We start from the raw sequence: 15,140 nt of genomic DNA, 5'->3' as shown, positions 1-15,140 counted from the left end.
AAATAAAAACATAATTTTTCATTGCTGAGATCACCATCTTTTGTCCCACAAGCTCTTCAGCTAGGTCATGTGTCCATTTGTAATACGATTAGACTATTTCCCTTACAGTCTCTACCTCCTTCTGGATTCCCTGACTTCTTAGCTACTTTTAAATATTTATATTCCTTAAGGTTCACTGTGCAGTTAAGGTGTCTGTGTTATGTCATATCTGAAAAAGAACCCATCCTTCCTCTAAACACATTCACCATGCACCCCATATCCCTGGTACAACAAGAAGATAAGCTTCACAAAGATGGAGATTTATGTTTGTTTGGTTACTTTTGGTTACTTGTTATTTTGAGACCAGATCTCACTATATAACTTTAAATAACCTGGAACTTTCTATCTAGACCAAGTTAGCCGCAGACTCAGAGATTTACCTGCATCCTGAGTACTGGCTTTTAAAGGAATGTGCCACTAATCCTGACTGAACAGAAATTTTTGGTTGTTTGATATCCTGTTGTGTTGTGAGTCTATAGGAAAGTGCAAGACACATAGCATGTGCTCAATAAATATACTTGTGTGATTAGTGAAAGTATTTACTTTTGTCTTTCCACTCTCCCTTCTCACCCGTAGTAAAGTTTATACAAGTCAAAGGCAACACATTTACCTGAGTCCTCTGTGCAGGTTCAGATCAACTTCTCTTCCTAAGGGTAGGTTATGCATCTCACCTCCATAGAGTAAACACACCATGTGTAGAACTCTACTATACTACTATACTCAACTATAGTACATTCAAATATTTTCTATAGTTATTTTCTCAATCTGGTCCATGTTTCCTTGATAGATTTTTAGCTATACATCTTCTACAGTCTGTTTTAAGGAAACTGGAAGAGTAATGACTGGTTATATAGAGTTTCTTTAAGTATAGTTTATCCTTTGTATGCTGTTAAGCAGAAAGCAACTTTATTTTGTTGTTTATTTTCATTTTATTCTATGCTTCCATAATGAAACAGGGAAGCAGTCCCCCCCTTTTAAATATAAACATATATGTCAGAGTGTATGTCCATTTGGAGCTATGTAACCCCCATCCTCTTTGTAATTCCAGAAGTTAAACCTTAAAAAATGCAAGAGCTATAGGAAGACAGACAAGCAGAGCACTACAAGGTTTGTTTTTTAAGGCATGCTCCTCAAACTTTAGAGTGCTTCTGAATCACCTGAAAGGCTTTTAGAAAAACAATGCTGGTCATTACCCTCAAATTACCTGATTTTGTATCTTAGTATAAGATCTATGAATTTATAATTTTTAAAAGTTCCCATGTGATGGTGATGGAGCTAATTTTGACATCACATCATTGTTTAAAGCAAAAGAAAAAAAGGTGTTTAAGTAAGCAATAATGACCTTGACAGAAACCAATGTGACACAAAAGAATTGTATAGATAATCTCAAATAAAGATCGTAAGAGGAAAAAACTACATCGACTATAACCAAATCAAATATTTAAGGACAATTAACATCCAACTTAAAAGAGCCTTCTTTTTCCAAAGACCGGACAATTTGACCTTCAAAAAGGGAAATAATCAGAATCACAACTCATCATATGTGTTTAAATTCATGAATTCATAATGTTCTAAAGAACTCTTTATCACCATCAGGATAAAATAAAGGAGGGAAATTGTACATTTATCTTGATTTTAGTACATCAATCCTCTCCCTGTATAACAACTATAAAAGAGAGGTAATATAATTTGAAAAAGTATTTTAACTCATAAATAGTAGAAATAAGATGTCATTATCTTATACCTTCTCAATTATTTAGCAGATCCAAGCATTGAACAGAACAACTATTATATAAAGAGAGATCATCATACTTTTGTGACTTTATCAATGAGAGAAGACAACATCACCTGAAAGGAGGAAAGTATCAAAATGTACCATACTTTCAGATCCAGTCAACAGGTATGATGAGATTTTGAATACCATGGAATATTACTTCACTTCTCAGTACAAAGCAGAAGTCAGAGATTCAGATTGTACTGTGGGACAATGGACTGTGCCCTGTCACTTGTATTTTAAATAAACGCTGACTGGCCAGTAGCCAGGAAGGAAGTATAGGCAGGGCAAACAGGCAGGAAGTATACATATTAGTATATGTGAAGAAAAACATGATATTTTAATATATATACATTATACAAGATGGGTGTTTTATTGTTGTTGAGAATGTATGTTTCTTTTTAAAATTGTTTTTATTGAGCTATATATTTTTCTCTGCTCCCTTCTCTTCGTCTCCCTCCCCTTTTACCCTCCCCCATGATCCCCACACTTGCAATTTACTCAGAAGATCTTGTCTTTTTCTACTTCCCTTGTAGATTAGATCCATGTATGTCTCTCTTAGGGTCCTCTTTGTTGTCTAGGTTCTCTGGGATTATGAATTGTAGGCTTGTTTTCTTTGTTTTAAATCCACTTATGAGTGAGTACATATGATATTTGTCTTTCTGGGTTTGGGTTGCCTCACTCAACATGATGTTTTCTAGATCCTTCCATTTGCCCACAATGATCTGCTGCTCAGGTACAGGCCATATAAGTAAGAAGGCCCTCCTTGCTTCAGAACCCTTTCATGTCCTCGGTTCAGATCCCAAAGACCCAACCCACTGCCACCTGTTCTTGCCCTGCAACCAGTACACTCAACCATGCCCCCGTCCAAGATATCTACTACCTAGGTACAGACCACACCAGTCTGAAGGATAGGTGCAGATTATGCCAGTCATAAAAACAGACCACAGACCACATCAGCCAGAAGAACAGGCAAACTCAGGCAGATACCTGAGTTTCTGCTGTACCAGAAACCACACTGGCCACCAGAACGCTACATAGACAACTCACCACGTAACTCCTTCACTTTCTCAGTGCCCCCCCCCAACACTGTCTCCTATTCCCACTCCCCTCCTGATCACCGTGTTTTACTCTCCAACTCAGGTGGAGACTCCCAGCTGGGCCAAAGGCTAGTGGCCAGAAGTCTAGCCAACCAATCAGACAAATGCCCTCTTAGACCAGAGGTCACATTGGCTGCCAGAAATCTAGTCCACAAAGAACAGAAAACCAAAAAGGAAACAGAAACCAAGGAACAAAACATCCATTCAACAAAAACAAACTCAGAAATCGACACCTAGACTTATAATCAATCACCTCAAACCCAGATGCCTAGACACTAGGGTAAGAGCACAATCAACAGGGAAGTATGTCACTACCAGAGCCCAGCTGTCCTACTACAGCAAACCCTGAATATTCCAACACAGCTGAAGCACAAGAAAAGGTCCTTAAATCCTAAGGTTTTAAATCTAACTTTATAATGATGATAGAGGAAATGAATAAATCCCTTAAAGAAATCCAGGAAAACACAAACAATTGGAAGAATGTTTCTCAGAATATTGATAGTCTATTTCCTTCTTTTTCTGAAAAAAATGTTGTTTTTATTGCTCATTGGTTTGTATATAAAAAAAGCACAACTAATTTTGTGTAGTTTCTTCCCTTAACTTGCTGAAGGTGTGCAAGGAGAGAGATGTCTGCTGTTGAGTACAATGCATTGCTTCCAGATAGCAGTTCAACATGAGAGACATGGAGGGGCCAAGACGACATCGGTGCTCTGCAGAAGAGGTAGCGGTCAGAGACATGTGGCTGTGTTCCTCGCAGGTGGTGACCTCACCAGCCGTAGACAGGTACAGCTACCCATCAGGACACACACAAATCTCACAGAATCCCTTAGAGCCGCCAGAGGTACCCGGTGTCCCCTGATTCAACTGGGGGAAACCCACAGTTTCAGCATCAAGAACCAGCGCTCCATCACTGATCTGCAGGCTTTGATTTCAATCCCCCTTGAGACATCCATGCTTAGACTCCCTGTTGGGGATTCTAACCGAATGTCTTCAAATGGGTCGGCTCTGACAAGGGGTGTCTCCATTGAGTGTTCAAAAAGAGCTCCTTCCGACGCCGTTACCCGCAGTCTGCCGGTGCCGACCCTGACATCCTGCTCCTCCGTGGTGAACAGTGGCTTGCCGTTTTCAGAAAGGCTCTGAAAGCCCTGGCTCTGAACATCTACCATTTGTGCACCCACTTTCACCCGGCCTGTGACTGCCCCTTCTGGGTTGCGAGCGCTGACTGTCACATTCTGAGTTGACTGCAGAAGCAGAGATGAGTCACAGAAAAAGACAAGTCCTGAAGGACTCCTCAGCCTTGTGGACTGAAAAAACTGGTTATTTAGAAGGTGGGGAGGGTGAAGGAGACTGGGAGTGGCATGGGAGGGGAAAGCAATAGTTTATTTTCTAAAGTAAGATACACTGCTAAGAATTTTGAGAGTTTCTGTTGAGTTGAATTTTCACAATTTATCCATACACAGAAAAACATAGGCAGCTCACTCTGGGCTGATTTGTATCTCTTCTCTCCCAATTCATTTGATGACATCCCAGTTCTCAGTAGAAATCAATCTTTTATATAACCAGACCAGTTAATCCTTAAATTTTTTTTTTTCTGAGACAGGGTTTCTCTCTGTAACAACCCTGACTGTCCTGGTACTCCCTCTGTATATCAGGCTGCCCTTAAACTCACAGAGTTTGCCTCTGCTTCCATGAGTGCTGGGATTAAAAGGTGTGCACTACTACTGCCTGGCAAAACTTTTTTTTTTAAAAAAATACAATTATATATGAGTTAAAACAAACAGTCTAAGTATAAGGCATATCAGGGAGTTTTATATAAAGAGAATAAAAAGCTCATTGATGTGGGATGTGATCTTAATTTCTTTTGTGAAGCTATTTGTTGCATATGAGTATTATGTGGTGCCTGTAAGCATGTCTACATGTGTGCACATGTGGGGAATCTCAGTGTTAATGTTGGGGGCTTCCTTAATTGATCTTATTTTATTTCTTGAGAAATGATCCAATGATTTCCTGACTACTCTGCCCTGGGATCACAGGCAGCTGCTATGCTGATTTGGCCTGTACATAGGCTATGGGATTTGAACTCCAGTCTTCGTTCATGCTTGCAAGGCAAGGGATGTACTTGCTGAGTCATGTACCAGTGCATGCATTAGTTTTTATGGAGGTATCATCTGTCAGTTTTTGGCATAATTTCTAAATTTTGATATTTTTCCTACTTTATTTTCTAAACTAAATATTTGTACAAGATGAATTTTTATACTTCCCCCAAAATTTAAATAACTAGATGACAAAAGTAGATTTCAGAATCTAGTTGTGTTTTATTAAACCAGAATATTAAAAGATTTGAAAATGTAAAATGATGCTATTTTTGTCACTAATTCTTTCTTTGAAAAATTATTTTTCATTAAAATATTTGTTATGCTAACTTGTAATTTTCAAGATGAAGTTGCAAGTTAATACCTTAAACTTTCAGTTTAATTGTAATATGATAACTACTTAACTCATTAACCATGCTTATTGGAGATTTCAAATTTTGAGACTATAACTGAGTTCTGAACTGTAAAATTCCAGAGTTTCTGGTATAATACAAATAAGTGCTTCTTAGAATAGGGTTAAAAAAATAACTGCATCAGAAACACTTGAGCAACTTCTTGGAAAACGCAGATTCCTGAATCTTACCTTCAATTGACTTGAGATTCTTAATGAGCCAACCTGTACTGGCCGTATTTTGAAATTTCCAAACAAAACAAAGTTTTGACTTCAATAAATTTAAGGCAGTCCACTGGTGGCATGCTCAGTTTTTCCATCTGAAATCCTAGATAATCACACTGCACACAACACCTGTTCTGTTTTGCCAAAGAACCAAACTTCAAGAATTAGTGCTTCATTTGTACACACACATTAATGATAGTTCTCCAGACATTTTTCCTTACAAAACAACTTAGGTGCAGAGAGAAGTTAACATATGGCAGTGGAGTACATTTGAAAGTTAATTATGGAGTTGAACATGCTCTCTCAAGGCTTTTTCTTTTTTATGATCTAGGAGGAAAGCCTTTTGGCTGGCTCTATGGTAGCCATTTAAGATAAAGCCAAAGACTGGAGAATAGATGCAGTGTGACTGGATTGAATACAGAAGAATAGATCTTGGCAACTAAGACATACAGAAGCTAAACTAAGAAATGTGTTTTTCTGAAAAGCCCCATCTGGATCTCTGGTTTATTTCATGTCTGATCTTTTGCCTTATGGCCCACAATACACATGATTTCTTTTTCCTTTGTGTGGCATCCACACAAAGTGGATGTGTGGCTATGAGGATGTTTTTAAGTCAAGCTTCTGAAAAGTGATTGTATAACACATGATGTACAAACACTAAAGGTGATTGTATTTAATAGCACTTGTTTTTCTTTTTGTCTTTTTGATGGAGTTTCGTGTCCATTTTCCAACTCCTGTCGCTTGGTGCTGTCATACACATTCCAAATGATCTTATCACTACCCCCTTCTCCCAGTTGATCTTAATGGGTCAAAATGTTCTCAGAAAGGGCTTGTGAGATCTATGCAGCATAACACATAGAGTGTTTGTTGTTTAAACTTCCTATAAGGCAAAGCATTTGCTTCACAATTCACCTATGTGTTATAGGAGAAATACAGGGATGCAGCATTGATTTGAGCAAAGAAGTCAAAGAAATAGTGTTAAAACAGACAACTCCACAGTGACCCAAAATATTAGAAGGACAAATTTGACTTGTATAAGCTTAGAATGTCTGTCAGCATAACAGGCTGCATTTGTTCATTATTATTGTGGTACCTGTTTGTCCCCTTAGTTCTCATCCTCTTCTACTGGCTGCACTGCTGGCCAGAGAACACTGTGCTCTGATTCTTCACAACTGCCTTTGCCTTTCCACCCTTTCCATCTGACTCGAAGAGATTCCACATGGCCTCCTTTCATCTCAGAGCTGCCCCTGAGTACCAGAATGGCACTTCATCCCTCTCAGGCAAAATTTCTATGTAAATACCTTGCTGTGACTCAGGCATTTGTTATTTTTCCACATGGATCTTGCTATAGTTCCATGACGTAACAATTACCAATCATTTCCACAAATAAGTAAAAGTCAGAGAACTGAGTATTTGAAGTTACAACAGCTAGCGTGTACCAGAGCAAACTATTTTGTGTGTTAAATCAAGTGAACTTCTCATTCTCAGTCATTCCTACACTTTTGACTTCCCTTCATTTCTGAAGTGAATACAGTGAACTAGTGTACTAATTAAAATAGTCAATACTGATATGTGATTAATATTCTCTCCTTATGGGGAAAATTGTATCTTGAGAGGGATGTATTAGAAATGAGAAAGATTCTGCTGAACTTCCCATGGAGTGGTGGCAGACAGTAGTAGTCATAATTAATGTTAGAAAAAAACCTCCTGGCCCGAGGTAGTGACCTTCACAGGAGCAGGTAAAAGGGAGCAACCACCAAGGGAGCAGATCAGAGCCACAGACCTCTGTGGAACTGCGCACTAGCCAGAGACCTCCAAGGGAGCAAGCTCCTTTGCTGGAGCACCTCAGAAGCAGTGACCTCTACTGGAGGCGGTCTGAGCCAGTGACCTCTGCTGGAGCAGGCCCAAGGCAGTGAACTCAGCAGAAGCAACCTCCATGGGAGCAGGCCCAAATGACCCCCAGGATTGCAGAGCCATCCCCAGGAGTTCCAAACAACCTCCAGGAATACCTATTGACCTCCAGGGTGACTGGAACTTTGGCCCTGACTGAACCACAAGGAGCAACCATATGAACCTTGGATCCACTGGCACCTGGAAGACTGATCACCAGAGAGATAGCCCCAAATACACCAATCAGATGAAAAGATGGATAGACAAGGTAAGAAAACATTCAACACCACAAAGAGAAACACTACACCAACAAAAACTAGTGATTCTACAACAGTAAGACTTGAACATCCAAATATAGATGAAACAGAAAAAAATGACAAAAATAACTTTAGAAGAATGTTTGAGGCCTTTAAAGCGGAAATGAAAGATTCCCTCAAAGAAATGAAGGAAAAAACAAGCAAAATATTGGAAGAAATCAACAAATCCCTCAAAGACAACCAAGAAATGCAATCAAACAGATGAAAGAAATGATTCAAGACTTTAAAACCGAAATATAGACAATCAAATTGTTTGTTGAAGTGTCAAATATTAATTGAATGAGGTTGCATGTATTCTTATTTGGGTATTTGTCTTTGGTCAATTGGTCTGCATATCTGTTCTGTGTCAGTACCATACTATCTCTTGTTACTATGGCTCTACAGTAGATTTTATGATCAGAAGGGTAGTTCTTCTAGCATTTTTCTTGTTTGTTCAGGATTGTTTTAGTTATCCCAGGTCTTTTGTAGTTTCATATGAACTTTATTGTAAATGGAGACTGTTCTCTCATTTCTGGCCACCCAGGCCTGAGTAATCACATAGAAAGTATATTAATTATAACACCATTTGGCCCGTTAGCTCAAAATTCTTATTAAGTAACTCTTACATCTTAAATTAACCCATTTCTTTTAATCTGTGTATCACCACAGGGCCGGAATGGTTCTGGGCGTGTTTCTCCTTTGGCAGCTACATGGCATCTCCCTGACTCCACCTACTTTCTATTTATATCTCTTCTAGCCTGACTATATTCTGCCCTGCCGTAGACCAAAGCAGATTCTTTATTAACCAATGTTAATAAAACATATTCACAGTATACATAGGGAAATTCCACATCATCTCTTTTTTTCTGTCTAAATAAAAATGAAGGTTTTAACTTTAACATAGAAAGATTACATACAACAAAACAGGTATCAAGTAAGAATTACAGTTACAATATTTATATCTATTTTATATTTTATCATAACTAAGGAAACCTATAATTATAAATCCCTTTTCTTTAACTCCATCAAAGACCTGAGAAGATTTATAGGGTCATTGAAGTTAAGCTCAGTTTTTAAAGGAAAACTTGTGAATGCAAACAGTGTCTGTGTCAGATATCCCATAGAGAACCCTTGAGAATGCAGGGCTTGGAGCTGTGAAGACAAAACATAAAGCAAAAATGCCCAGTTTCCACAATCAGTAAGTCCCAAAGAAAATCACACAGAGGTCTACATAAGTTATAAAATGATTGGCAGGTTTCTTATTAACTCTTATAACTTATATTAGCCCATTATTCTAGTATATGATAGTCTTTTGGCTCAGTACCTTTCCCAGTGAGGCAGGTCACATCTTCCTTCTTTGGTGTCTGGGTAGGACTGGGGAGGAATGGGCTTCCTCCTTCCTAGAATTCTCCTGTTCTCATTGACCTGCCTCTACTTCCTGTCTGGTCATCCTGCCCATACTTCCTGCCTAGCTATTGGCCAATCAGTGTTTATTTAAAACATAATTGACAGAATATAGACAATTGTCCTGCACCAGATGTCATTATTTTTTTGTAGTACTCCATTGTGTAAATCTACCACATTTTCCTTATCCATTCTTTGGTCAAAGGGCATTTGGGTTGTTTATAGGTTCTGGCTATGACAAATAATGCTGCTAACAGCGTAGTTGAGCACATGTCCTTGTGGTATGATTAAGCATCCTTTGGGTATGTACCCAAAAGTGGTATTGCTGGGTCTTGAGGAAGGTTATTTCTTAATTTTCTGACCTCTGCAGGTCCAGGTGAGAGTCCAGCATAGCCAAGTTTTATACCATATATCAGTGACCATTGTATAAAATAGTGATTAAAAACTCCTTGAATCATGAACCATCTGTGGAGAATCCAAATTAATTAAGCTGTATCTTGTCACAAATATTAAAAGATCATATATTTATGCATATCTACAAATATACTCTAGGTTGTTGATAACTTTAACACGACCTGCAGTGAAAGCTACTGGTGTGAAAGTCTATAGGTAGGTCTATCTTATTCTTTACTTGAATATATATAATTAATATTTTATATGTTTCACATTTCTATTTTCTTATTTGAAGATTTGATCCAGTCACTTTCACTAACTATAGACGTACAGTACTTCCTAGAAAGATGTGATGCGCTTTGAAATCAAACTCTACCTAAGAAGGCTAACTTGATTTGGAACACTGTCCAGTGAAAAGAACAAGTCCTGTAGCAACTGAGTCGGGAAAGCTGTAGTTCTGTTGTACTGCGGTTCTGGTTGAGGTACACAAAAGTCAAAATTTAATAAAAGGATAATGAAAATAAGAGAGCCATCGGTAAGTTACACACATTCTTCAAGATTTGGAAGCAGATTGGGAAACCATAAGCATTTACATGGGGAGATTCAACAGGATTCAATGTTAAAGGCAAGACACACTTAAAAGTCACCTTCACTGTGCCCTACTGGGATAAGAAAAAGACAAACACAGTTGGGTCTCTGTATCTGTGGGTTTCACACAACTGTGGATTCAATCAACTGTGGATATATATATAGTATGTAGTGCTGAATATTGTGAGTATTGAACCCTGGGTCTATAGATGCCAGATAGGCACTCAATTATGAGACTATATCCCTAGTTCCTGAAAGTGTTATTCTAAAAATTGCACCACGATTGAATCTGTAGTAACATTTTAAATACTTATATTTGTCATTATAAGTAATGTAGAGGTACTTTAGGGAATTATGGTGGTTGCATATAGGTTCTATAAAAATTGTCATACTATTTTGGAGAAGAAACTTGAGTATCCATATGTAATATTTGTTTCTACAGCCTTCACAGATACCCAAGAACAAATCTAACAAAGAATTTGTAATCAGAATATTGAAAATTCAGCAATAAGAAAACCATCCAATCAAAACATTAGAAAAATATTTAATAAATTCTTCACCACAGTGATATATGTGTTTTTGGTGCTGGTGATTGAACCTACAGCCTCTTGCATCTTAGGCAAGTTTCCTACCACTGAGCTATATTCATAGCCTTCAAATTATATATGAATTGTAAATAAGAATGTGGAAATATAGTCAATATCAGAAGTCATCAGGAAATGCAATTTAAAATTATAAATTGTCATATGGCAAAGAAGGTCACTATTTAGTGTTAAAGGGCCCAGTTGAAACAATGATACAAATATTCAACACCAGAGCAGCTAAATATGTAAAATAAATATGACTGGCCATTAAAAAATGGAAAACAATATGGCAGTAGTGTGGGACTTGGATACTCAGTTTCACCAGTGGGCAGGTAAACCAGACAGAATCTGCACAAGAAAGCAGTAGACTTGAATTACACTTTGGATCAAATGTGCCTGACATATCTATGTACAACTTTCTATTTTAGAGTAGCAGATTATCCACTCTCCTTACACACACATAATACATTCACTGGGTGGAAGGCAAGCATTGTCAGATATTAACCATGTAATGATGATTTGGTAGGATCAACTGAGAAACCTTCCAACAAATTCTCTGACAGATTCAGAAGAACTATGTGGCATCTTCAACATGGACATTTTTTCTAAGTGCTTTTAGAAGGCTGAGTATGGCATCTTATTGTCTGGACTGTATGTTGATTTCATGTACATACAAAGAAATTGTTTTTATCAGATATGAGTATCAAATATGGTTTCATGTCTTATTAGCTATATCATCTTGTATGTGGCAAAATTTTCAATCCCACCAGTCAGCTCCCAAATAAACACACAGAGACTTATTACTAATCAAATATAATCAGTCAGTGGCTTGTTACTAACTAGCTCTTACAACTTAAATGAACCCATATATTTTTAAAATCTATATACTACAACATTGCTTGATATCTTTTTTGGCATGACAAGTTCATCTTGCTTCTCTATGAGTCTCCTAGCAACTCCAGTCTTGTTCATCTCAGCAAACTCTCTACCTGTCCTCAAGTCCTGCCTAACCTCTTTTGGCCTACCTACTGGCCATTTAGCATTTTATTAAACCAATGGGAGCAACACAACTGCACAGTGTACAAAAAGATTGTTCGACAATATTTGACAATTTTATTTTCCCCTAATCTTTTCAATGTGATTTATAATACTTCATGGCATTAAATGAGGTGGTACTTACAGAGTTGCTTCTAGGGTGTGAAAGAAGCTTGGATCCCTAATGTATACGTGTTTGTGAATGCATGTGCATGTGTATGCACCTTGTGTATATAAATGATCTGATTTTAAAAGTGTACTGCAAAGGTATGTTGGTGCATGGACTGCAGCTGTAACTCAGTGGGCAAGCACTTGCTTAGTATGTGTGAAACCCTGGATCTGTTCCCTTGCACTGCACTGCAGTCAGTCAAGGAACAGATAAACAAAATAAAACATTTAAAATGGTACTCATTCCTATGAAGCAGTGATTCATTGAAGAGACTTTATAATAATGCTTAAGAAAAAGGTACTTATGTATTTGTTTCATGTTTAATTGATACATATTAACTTTTCATAGTGTTTCAGTTCTGCTTTTTCTTGCCCAGAGGTCACTCTTTATGCTCTTTATGTGTGTTCCTTATTAACTTTCCTGAACAACTTTCTACTCCCCACAATCAGTATGTACACATGCTGTGGCTCTTTGAAAACTATTTGAATTGGAATGATGCATAGCTTTTCGTTATTGGAGGTTCCCAACACTATGTGTTTAGTTCTATCACTACTTGTGAGACTTCATGCAGGCAACCCCTGTGAGTACTGAATTTCAATTGGTCCCTTAGACATTGATATTTGTTCTTTTTTGTGGCCACAAACACATGTCTCAAGATATGTGGGAAAATGTAAGCACAGCATAAATGTGAAGCAATGCAGTGTAAGCAAAGATTTCTTTGAACTCTTCCAACTTTATTCCTCCATTTTTTTTAGCATTGTGATGTCTTTGAATTTTGATCACATCCCTTTCTTTCTTCCATGCATTAATGGCAGATAGAATGATAAACATGGATTTTTGTAGGCTGATTGGGAACAGTGGTGCTATTCATGCACAGAATATATACCACCTGTTCTGCATTCCTTAAGACTTCCAAGAAGATTATTTTAGTACTAGAGCACAGGCCTAGCATACATGAAACCCTGGGTTCCATAGCCAACTCTGAGAAAGAGAGAAGATAATACAATGTTAGCATATCGATATATTGAAAGTAAGAAAAGATAAGGATCAGAAATACCCTTTGGCATTACAGAGCAGCAGACTAAAAAGTCCTTAGAGGACATAAAATGACTGCCTGACACAGCACAAAACCTTTGGAGAGCTTTTGGTGACAACTTTTTGATAACTTTGAGAATGTTCACAGACTAAAGTGTATCTGTCACTATAAATGGAGGTGATACTGTGATAAGAACACAGATGGGTAAGAGCCAATGCACAAGCTCATGTAGAGTTCAAAGCCATATATTAGCTGTAGACCATTAGCATCCCTAGAATTCTGAACTTGTCAGGACCATTGTGGTGATCCACTCTTGCTACTGAAGGTTCACAATTTGTGAGACTTTGCCATGCATAAGGCACCTGTGAATACCAGCTTCTAATTGCTGTGTTAGAAATTATTACTGTATTTTTAAAAATATGAAGAATTTTACAGACTCTCAGAAGTGATTTACCTGCTAGGCATCTATTAGAACTTGAAGCCAAGTTGTGAGATCTCAAGACAGTCTCAAGGCACAAATCCCAATATTATCTTCAAATGGTGTGCTAGGTAAACAGAGACTAATGGGGAGAATCTGCGGCTAGGGATCATGTAGGTCCCAGTTCAGGCTCAGGGTTCTCCATTCAGAATGTACTTCCATCTCTGAATGGTCCCAGTTACCAGAGTGAGACTTTAAGAGAATTTAGTGCAGAAACGCAATCCAAAATATGGGACCTTCTGAAATGTTCAGCCTTCTCTAGGATAGTAATGAACAAATACCTGATGATTGCATTTAGGGATCACATAGATAATGCAAGATTTTGTTTCCATTTCAAGGTTCTTTGTTAAATCACACCCACAAATGTGCTTGCCTGGCAAAGGTGTCATGTTTACCGATCCCAGAGATGAGCTCCTGATAGCCTAGTGAGGCATTATTCATTTAAATACACTATAGTACTTTATAGAAATTATATGTGTGTGTATACTCATATAAAATTAGAATATCAATTTATAAATTTATAAGAGAAAAACAGCATTTCATTGTCTCACATTGTTATTATATTGTTGGTAATTCTACAGGAACTCGGAATTGCTGTTGGATGAATTTGGACAAAAGAAGTAGTGGAGGAAGTGGGCTTTGTTCCAATTGGTGCTGTCTGGAACCCAGTATGGTTTTCTCTGGTGCAGGATGAACTATTTAAGTAGTCCATATGTACAGGTCACCTCCCAGGTTCTCTTTACTGAAAATAGAACTGGAAATACATGAACAGGAATCTGGGTGGTACACTGAGCATGAGCACAAAAGGTTTCATTATTAAGATTACTCAACTGCTACTGCATTTGTTACCCAGAAGAGAGGTCTAATGGTGTTTCATAGGAGGAATAATGCATAGGGTGTGAGATGTTTTCAACTCTATCTTTAAGCAAAGGAGCAATTCCTTCTATCAGGGATACAAAATGTTACATTTATGATAACAGAATAGCATCTAGCCAAGAAGGTAAAGGTACTGACTGAATAGTGTTGCAAGGAGTCTGAGGGAAATAGTAACAAATCAATAAATGAATGAAAAACAGGAGCTTTAGCATATGTAGTCACTCTAGGGTAATTAGCAAAATTAAAAACCCGTATTTTGAACAGTTTTTTTGCCTGGAGGACTTCTTTATAGAATGTGCATATAAACACATTTTAAAAATTATTGTTGAGAAACTTTGTTTAATGAAAGAGTGGATACTCGAGCTGGCTCTGGGTGACTGAGAACTGAGAGCTAAGGGAGCACAGCTGCCGACTGAGTTTTAATGAGCCGTGAAGCAGAATTAGGTAGACACAGGTAAAAGAGCTTAGAAAATTGCCCATGTATTCAAGGGCTTCCATTTTTGGGAGCAAACTGGATTTACTGCACTTATCCTTAATCGTGCTTTGTCGAGCAGATGCTCATTTCACTTTTTTGCCAATTCAGTAGTGATGTGACATCTACTGAGAGAAAAATCAGCTCCCACCTCTCCCTCTGTGAAAGCTGCTTCAGTTTCTCAGCTCTGACACTTCCTTCCTTTTGTTAATGTATTTTGACTAGAGAAGGCATTTGAGCAAATATTTTATTCAATTCATTATATTATTATATAGTTTTGTTTGATATAATTGTTTA

The 15,140-nt window shown here is 37.7% G+C and overlaps 1 pseudogene; it reads right to left on the bottom strand.

Moving 5' to 3' along the window:
• Positions 1–3,486: 3,486 nt before the first annotated feature.
• On the bottom strand, positions 3,487–13,884 carry LOC125417851 (gamma-sarcoglycan pseudogene; annotated as a pseudogene).
• Between the last annotated feature and the right edge of the window lie 1,256 nt (positions 13,885–15,140).

Source organism: Myodes glareolus, chromosome X (genome assembly GCF_982192425.1).
Source record: "Myodes glareolus chromosome X, mMyoGla1.1, whole genome shotgun sequence".
NCBI classification, from domain to species: Eukaryota; Metazoa; Chordata; class Mammalia; order Rodentia; family Cricetidae; genus Myodes; species Myodes glareolus.
This window is presented reverse-complemented; position numbering and strand designations above follow the sequence as displayed.